Raw genomic sequence first — 9,471 nt, forward strand, 5'->3', positions numbered from 1 at the left:
GTACCATGACCATAATGTGACCATTATTAGCACTAAGTTTTAAAAACTGAAAAAAAACCTCAGAAAGAATAAAAGTATGATAATACTTTTAGCTTTTCTGTAAAACCTCAGATACCATTAATTCATAACTTGTAATAGTCAACACTAGAATTGACCAATGTTCCCTGTGTGACGTCTATGCAAGAAAGGTTTGCTAAGCAAATTACTGATAGCAAGAATCCAATACAAAAAAGTAACAGCCTCTGAGAAAGTTATTTAAGCAAGCACTTGGAAGTATTATTTGCAAAAATCAGCTAGTTGAAGATAATAGACTGAAGTAATTGAGGAATTTTGTGGGCTTCTATTTTTAGTCACTGGTTTGCTGACTCTTCATAAAATAACAGCACTGCATTCATTTCAAAATAGTGTACACCAAAACCTTTTTACCTCTTTCTCCTTTAGTTCCCCCATATTGTCTTCCCACATACAAATCATGAGATTTTTAAACTATATTTATGTAACAAGCACCTTCCTCTATATGAGTTATGCTTTTCACCCTACTAACTAAATGCATTTTGAGAACGGCTTCTTCTGTGAAGCCATGCAGCTAAACTAGGAATAGTGGATGTAACTCACAGAAGGATAACCTTACCTTTGTAATAAGACACACTTTTCTTAAGGTCAGAGCAATCCAAAAGTGGAATCTTCAGTACCAGTGGGGAGTTTTCCTCTACAGGAGATAAGCAAGCACCACACAGGAACTTGTAAAGAGAAATTCAACTTCAGAAAGGGCTTGACCTAAATGATTCCTGAAGCCAGGGACATATAATGTTGACAGGGATATGACATGAATATGAGGAAGAGAAACAAGGAACAAATGGGGTAACAAGAAATAAAATAAAAGTGGATCAAAGACTTAGGCACTAGACCAGACTCAGGCACTGTGCCTAATAGAAGAAAAATTAGGCCCAAATCTTCACCATGTCAGTCTAGGATCTGACTTCCTTAACAAGACTCCTAAAGCACAACAAGTAAAACTAAGAATCAATAAATGGAATGGATTCAAATGAAAAAGCTTCTTCTCAGAAAAGGAAACAATCAATAATGTGAAGAGAGAACCTATAGAATGGGAGAAAATCTTTACCACATGCACCTCAGATAGAGCATTAATGTCCAGGATATATAAAGAACACAAACAACTTAACACCAAAAATACAAATAACCCAATCAATAAATAGGCAAAGGAACTGAACAGACATTTCACAGAAGAAGAAATACAATCAATCAACAAACTTATGAAAAAAAGTTCATCATCTCCACCAAATAGAGAAATGCAAATCAAAACTACTCTAAGATTCCATCTCACTCCACTCAGAATGGCAGTTATCAAGAATACAAGCAACAATAAATGTTGGCAAGGATGTGGGGAAAAAGGTACACTCATACGTTGCTGGTGGGACTGTAAATTGGTGCAAACATTATGGAAAGCAGTATGGAGATTCCTTAGAAAACTTGGAATGGAACCACCATTTGACCCAGCTATCCCACTCCTCAGTTTATATCCAAAGGACTTAAAATCAGCATACTACAGTTATGCAGTCACATCCATGTTTATAGCAGCTTAGTTCACAATAGCCAAACTATGGAACCAACCTAGGTGCCCTTCAACAGATGAATGGATAAAGAAACTGTGGCATATATACACAAGGAATATTACTCATCCATAAAGAAGAATGAAATGATGGCATTTGCAGATAAATGAATGGAGCTAGAGAATACCATGCTAAGCAAAATAAGCCAATCCCAAAAAAACAAAGACTGAATGTTTTCTCTGATATGTGGATGCTAATTCACAATAAAGGGAAGGGGCTAGAGAAGAATAGTGGTACTTTGAATTAGGCAGAGGGGAGTGAAGGTAGGGAAGGGGTATGGAGGTAGGAAGGATAGTAGAATGAATCAGACATTATTACTCTGTACATATATGATTACATGTGGTGTAATTCTACGTTATGTACAATGAGAAGAATGAGAATTTATACTCCATTTATGTATGATGTGTCAAAATGCATTCTACTGTCATGTATAACTAATTAGAACAAATTTAAAAAATAAAAAGGAAATAATTTCACACTTCTTACTGATAAGTAACTGTACTCTGTGTTGAATGTATTTCTAACATAGTGATATTGAACATTCAGCTGTGATGAACTAGAATCAAACTTTGCTCAATTTGAATAATTCTGTTAAAAGATTTGTTTGTTCTTAATAGCTGTTATGGTGTCCCCAAAAAGCTCATGTTTTGTGAGATAATGCAAGAAAGTTTAAACGTGAAATGATTGGGTTACAAGAAGTTTACCTGATCAGTGTGGAGGAGGTGGGTCCCTGGGGACATGCCTTTGAGGTTTATATTTTGTCATGGTAAGGAGAGTCTCTCTCTCTCTCTGTCTCTCACTCTGTCTCGGCTTCCTAGTGAGATATCTCGAGCCCCTTTCCTCCACTACACTCTTCTGCTATGATGTCCTGCCTCACCTCCAGCCCACTCTGATGAATGGAGTGTGCTATGGACTGAGATCTCTGAAACCATGAGCCCCCAAGTAAACTTTTCCTCCTCTAATTGTTCTTGTCAAGTCTTTTAGTCACACAGTGAAAAAGCTGACTGAAGCCATAGCTAAAAGTTTGTATTGCTTCAATTTCCATAACATTGCATATACGGGCTTGTTTTGTACTTAGGCAAATACTTATGCAAATCACATAACCTTGCCCAAGTTACTTAAACATTTATAGTCTGAGTTTCCTCTCTTGTAAAATAAGCATAATAATAATTGTGTCTACCCCATAGTGTCTCTGTCAACATTGAGAAGTATTTAGCACAGAGCTTGGTACATAGTAAGTGGAATATTTAGCACTGTGTCTGTCACATAAAGAACACTCCATAAATGTGTATTATTAAAATCTTTAAGTTAATAAAAAACTCTTTGCTATATCTACATTTTCCTCAGGGGACCATTCTTTTCTGATCATATATGGTTTTTCATTTGGGAATGCTAAGGAGGAAAACATGATTCCATGTGGGACTATTTTACAGATTCATTGAAAGATGCTTCAGTCTCTTCTTCTAATTAAGCTGCTGATCACTGATAAATTTCCAAAAGATTTATTAATTTTTTATTTAAGAAAAACAATCATATTTGCTTCTGAACCATCTCCATATGGCATTAGATGGAAAACAGTTTCTGTAAACATCAAACTTTTACCTTTATAAATAGCCAGTAAAGAAAGATGGACAATAAAGTTTCTAGAGCACTTACATTTGTAATTTAAAAGATTTTAGGAAAAAAAGTCATTAAATAAAGTTTCCGTTCATTCTGATTGTACAGAAATGCTTCCATATTCCTTTTGCTTTTTTTCTGTGACTATAAATTCATATTTGTGCTTCAGACACCAGTTTTTTTCATCCCAGTCATTATAATATGATGGATACACACAAGTTCAAGGATCCACTCCTTGGCCAAGTATAGTGTTATTAATATCAACTAATTCAGCCCACCTTCTTAGAGATGGGAATACAGTTTTTTCAAGCTTCATATATTTTTCTCATAGAGGAATGAATTATACTGGAAGCCATTAGTAACTCTCCTCTTACCAATCTTGACAAAGGGCAGAGAGAGACAAGAAAACAAAATATCCCCCATGCCTCTCTTTCACCAGTAGCCACCCTCCTTTGCATAGCCCTTGATTCACCACTGAATTTTAGCCTGGATCATTTTTTTCTCATTTCTGCAAATCCAAATGGTCCATAGACACTTCCTGTGAGATTTCATCTTGATTAATCACCACATGTGACTCAGCCCCCAGGAGCCCAGCATAGCCTGTGTGTAGCTAAATCATTTAATAAATGAGAAATTCTAATGAGAAACCCCTGTTGTGGTAAATCCCATGCTGTAATCCACAGCTTTCCCTCTGAGCAGGCAAAACTCAAGTGTTTTCATTCATCCCTTATAACATCGGCCCTGAAGATTTGTGAGACTAACAGATGGGCTCCGGTTTTATAGAAATGATTCACATATTTCTGTCATCTTGGGCATTCCTGTTACCCATTTGACTTTCATGGAGCCCTTTCCTTAAATTAACAAATTCATGGAGACAGGCACATCCAGATGAGGAATTTTTTTTCTTTTGGAAATTTCTTATTTCATCTCTGAACCTTAATGCCAAGTTGTTCAATTATACCAGCACAACTGAAAAAGGCATGCTGCTTTGCACACTGAGCTGATGATTCATCAATTCGCCTCCATATTTATGTGTAGAAAAGAATTCTATAAATTTACAACATGTGAGTTTTTATAATGAAAAGTGATGCACATTTGCTATTCTCCAACAGTATCTACAGAAGGACACAAAAAATGATTTAATGGTATTAATGTTGTAGTTGGATACCTCCAAAGAAACCAGAAGAATCACATTTTATACAGAAATGACAAAATGACATTTACCAACGTGTGTTCCAAAGCTGTTTAGTATGACTATAGGGCACACTGGCATGTGACATTTTTTCAGAGTTCATTATGTGACTTAAACCATAATAAGAACAAGACAGTCTATACAGCTGTTTTGTGAGCAGAACATTTATTCTCCAGAGAAAAAACACTGGTTAAGATTTGTTGATCTTATTTTAGTTTTTTTTATATAGATTTCTGATTCTATTTCTGTGGATGATTCTCCAATATTATTTTCAGAATATTCTTTATTCTCAAATTAATGAGAAAAAACAGTGAGGCAAATGAGCTAACTTGTTCAAGAGAAGCCTGTTACAAATTAATTTCATGTCTTTAGCTCATGATCCTACATCTCTCAATTAAAGTGATGATGGAATAAGATTACCATTCAATTGATTTATACACATAAATGAATATCTTTCAAACAAAAATAATATTTAATAGGCTTCCTTGGTCCTGGTATTAATGCCACTTGCTCTCTAGAGATTAGATAAAAAGAGTAACTAGATGTAGCTCAAGGAAATATACCCTGATCCTATAGGAATCTCCTTCTTTTCTCATATTAGCTTTTACAGTTATTCATTTTTTTATGGTAGACTGAAAATCTGGTAACAGAATATCTCTGTTCTTTTCTGCACAGGGTCGATACTCAGATTTCAAGATAAGTTTCTCCTTTTCTATGCCTAATGAAAATGCCCCCTGGCTCCACACGTCCTCTCCTAGCCCTGTTAGCAATTCCGTATGGCAGCAGCAGATGAAATTTTACTTTTTAAATATTTCACACCTACTTATATATGGGCTACAACTGTAGAACAATATTAACTGGGCTAAAAATTCTCACCAGAATGATCAAAGACATCTCTTAAAACAACTTTTTCTGTACTTTGGCAATAAATCTAGATTTTTTAAAAAAATACTGTCATCTATATCTAAATGTCCCAATTTATTTTGTCCCTTAATGAATGTAATCATAGCAATAATTTAAATAAAGTACATAGTAGGTTATTCTTGCAAACTGTAATGTTGGTCTGTGAGTCCAATCTGTTGTAAAAAAGAAGAGAGAGAGGTTAATTACTATAAATAAATATGGACATATTCTTTCAGGTATAAAAACACTTGTAAGACAATGATGCATGTTATTTTTGAAAATCCAGCTTAGACCTTAGGTGGGGAATCATAAAGAAGTTCCAAGATTCCTTTCTGCTCTAAAATTATATAATTTTAATCTTTAGAGTTTACTCTACTTTGAAAATTCTGATTCATCATTGCAAGTTTTTTCAATTCATCCCCATATACAAGGTTCTCTCACATTCAAAACTGGTTTGGGGTCATCCAAAATTATCTGTTAGAGAAAAAAAAAAAAAAAAATCCTGAGAAGTTTCCTAGAACCACTCTAGGAAAAGTCCTTAAGACTGTAATTGGTCAATGCCCAATGGTGTACTGTCAACTTCAATAGTCTTCTTCCTATTTTACAGGCCCAGAGTGATGGTTGTCTATTTGTCCCCTGCCCAGAATGACTACCCAACAGACCATATGGCCAGCATTCCCTAAACAGAGCTTTAGGCAATCTAGGCTTTTCTACAGGAAAGCTCTGACCCTCTGACCCTGCCTGCAACCTTCTCACTTTGCTGCTACATCACAAACCTTACCTTTACACAGCTTCCTTAAGCTTCATTTCTGGTTCTCAGTCCTATAATTGCCCCTATAACCTGAGAATAGATTTGGTTCCTTGAATTTGGGGGTCTAGAGTTCTTATCTCTTCAGATATCATTTGTTCTGGCTCTAACTTTTCCTGACCATCCAAAGGAATGACAGAAGTTACTTTGGCTGACCTCCCTTCAGGAGGCAGAACAACCCATCTTATTTCACATCCATCTGTTTCATATCCATACTGAGATTTATACACTATCCTCTGAACCATTCTCCTAAAGTGAGTTTGTCCCTTTCCAATTCGTTCTCCACAACTTTGCTATTACCATCCTAAATCACTTTACATCAACTTAAAACCTCTCATATTTCCTTCCTGTTATAGGACATAGTCCAAACTCCTAAGACCATGATACCTAAGTTGACCTACATATCTATTCTCTACAACTCCCCTGTTCCAGATACAACTGTCACTAGAACAGCTCAAACTGATTTCACCTCCCTTACCACCGTATGCCTGCCTTGCCATCCTCTTAATTCAGTTCATCTTCACGTAACTTCCTGTGAGTTGTCCACATTGTCTACCCGTACTTGAATATACCTAGCACTTGGAGACTGTAAGGGGGAATGTTATCTGTATAATTCATTGGGATAAATACTTGCTGAAAAAACAACCCAGTAATTCAAATGACTTTCAGGATGGTTGTTCTAGTCATCACTTGGTTGAAGACAAAGTATGTGCTAGATTACCTTTAGAAAGTGCTTTCTACGTCTGTAATTCTCAGGTACCCTGAGGTTTTACTTTAAGGAAAATATGATTACAATTCTTGTTTTCAAACAACCAGATGGACTAATGTCTAATGCACCTGGTATATTTTTCATTTTGCAAAAGTTTTTAATTTTCATAAGTAATCAATTTTGGTTCATACTAATTGTTTTTTGAAAAAAAAATTTCTAACCTGAAATTTGATCAAGAGGAAGAAGAGTAGAATGATTAAGTTATGAAATTAATCCCAGTTTTGCCAAGTATGAGCTGCCTAATCTTAAACAAATAGGTTAACTTCACTCTACATTACTACATCATCTGTAAAATGGAAATGTTAGTAATAAATATGATGCCTCACTGGGTGGCATTATTCACTTATTCTCTTTAAGCAATACTACATATAGTAAACACAATAGACATGTTACCCATAACTGTCATCAATTATTTCTCTATAAGCAAAAAGTCAAACATGGAGGCAGCATACAAGTTTTGATATAATTCTTTTTCTGGAGCAGACATAGCTATTATCAATAGGGTTCATAGTCTGATCTGATTCATGATTTTGAAGTAGACTAAAGATGATGAGCTTGACTCTTCTCTTAGTTACAGACAAGGATGGAAATAAATTTCCCTCGCCCAAATGGTTCTGAGCAGAGAGACAAAGGGAACAAAGCCAAGAGACAAAATGAGAACAGAGAAGATGGTTTTCTGGCATCCTCTTAGAAGTCCCCCTCTCTCAGTGGTGTGTCTAAACTTACAGATAAATTGAGAAAATAAAACACCAATATTTCTCACTCCAGTCATTTGATTTTATTGTGCTTTTTCTAATTAAACTGGCATGTTGGCAAACTGGCTTTAATAAATTTGCTTTTCCCTGAGTTCATTCAGTCATATATTAGGAGTACTGCAAACTTGTCAAGATGAAAACAGCCAAATTTTTTGTCAATATTTCAACAACCTAATTGTTCATTATAACACAACTTCAAAAACAAGAATCAGTATTTTAAATGTTTTTGAAATCACATTCATTATTATTAATTATATTCAATTAAAATAATACTAATTTGCCATGAAAGTATATTATTGCCATCTGTGTTAGCATTTATCCACATTATTTTAAACCACAGGGGAAACAATGTAGAGTAAAGGAAACTAAAAGAACAAATAATAAATGTAGACATTAAGATAGTGAGAATGTTCAATGTTAAGAAAGTTATTAAAGAAAAGTTTATTCCAAACACTTTTGAACAAGGCCATTTACCTCTCCTGTGGCTTCTGTTTAGCATCTCCATCCCTTTTCCATTTTCCTTGTTGCATGCACTTAAAGCTCCTCATAAACCAGCAGGAATATATCACTGATGATCAGTTTTACTTTGTTCAAATCAAAGATTGCAGTGAACTACTGAACTGTTTGGAAAATACATATATATATACACAGTGCAGTGAATTATTTTTCTTTTCAAAAATCTGAATTATGAGGGTTTTAAATTTTATTTTTGACTCTTTTATTGGTGCATTATAATTATACATGATAGTGGGATTCATGATGCCATATTTGTATAACAATTTATTCCCCTTCCTCTTCCCTCCCCTCTTCACTGCCTTTGATCGACTTGCTTTTCTCTATTCATCTCCCTTCTGTCATCATCATCATCATCATTATTATTGTTATTATTATTGCATTATAGCCATATATAAAGTGGGATTCATTGTGGTATATTTATATATGGACATAGCAAAATTTGGTGGATTTTTTTCCCCAGTATTTCCCCATGTCCTTCCCTTCTCCCTCCCTCTTGATTTCCTTCCTTTACTTTATTGGTCTGAAAACCATGGTTAGATGCCAGGCTAGAAGACAGGAAGTAAGTAACAGGGCCTTAGCCTGTTTTCAGGCCCAACGGCATCTTCCATCCTTGTCAAGGGGAGTGCTGACCTTCTCTCCTTTCATATAACACATTAGGGTTCTTTTCTAAATACTCATGAAATAGGTCTAAAATAATTGTAATACTTCATGCACCCTTTTAAATGTTGAGATTATGCTAATGTCATTCTATATTGACTTTACAAAGCACTGAGAGGCCCATTTCTAATACTGGCTCAATCTCCAGTTTGGTCGTATGACCTTGAGCAAGTTACTTAACTCTCTGAATCTCAATTTTTTTTTTTTTAAATCTGTGAAACAGAATGACTAATCCAAATACTTTTGAATTTCCTATTAATTTATGCCTTTACCTTTCTCATAGGATATTTAATATCTTCAATTCATATAACAAAATACATCATGTATTTAATATGGGATTATTCCTCATCTATCCTTGTTTCTATGAAAACTTCTATGCCAAGTTTGAGGTGAGAGAATGAAAAGTTTGCACTCAGATGTGCTTTATTTGAGAAAAGTTTTAGTTAATATAAATGAGAACCAATATAGCAACTGGACTATTAAGAATAAAATACCAGAAAAGAAGAACACCAACTTAAATTTTGACAATATGCCATGTCTTCTTTAAGGGAAATGTGACTTTTATGAAGTCATTCATGTATAAATTTACCTGGCAGACAAACATTTATTTTCATTTTTAATTA

General features: G+C 34.7%; 1 pseudogene; it reads right to left on the minus strand.

Moving 5' to 3' along the window:
* Positions 1-8,724: 8,724 nt before the first annotated feature.
* On the minus strand, positions 8,725-8,843 carry LOC124993857 (uncharacterized; annotated as a pseudogene).
* Positions 8,844-9,471: the final 628 nt, after the last annotated feature.

The sequence above is a fragment of the Sciurus carolinensis genome, chromosome 9, assembly GCF_902686445.1.
Source record: "Sciurus carolinensis chromosome 9, mSciCar1.2, whole genome shotgun sequence".
NCBI classification, from domain to species: domain Eukaryota; kingdom Metazoa; phylum Chordata; class Mammalia; order Rodentia; family Sciuridae; genus Sciurus; species Sciurus carolinensis.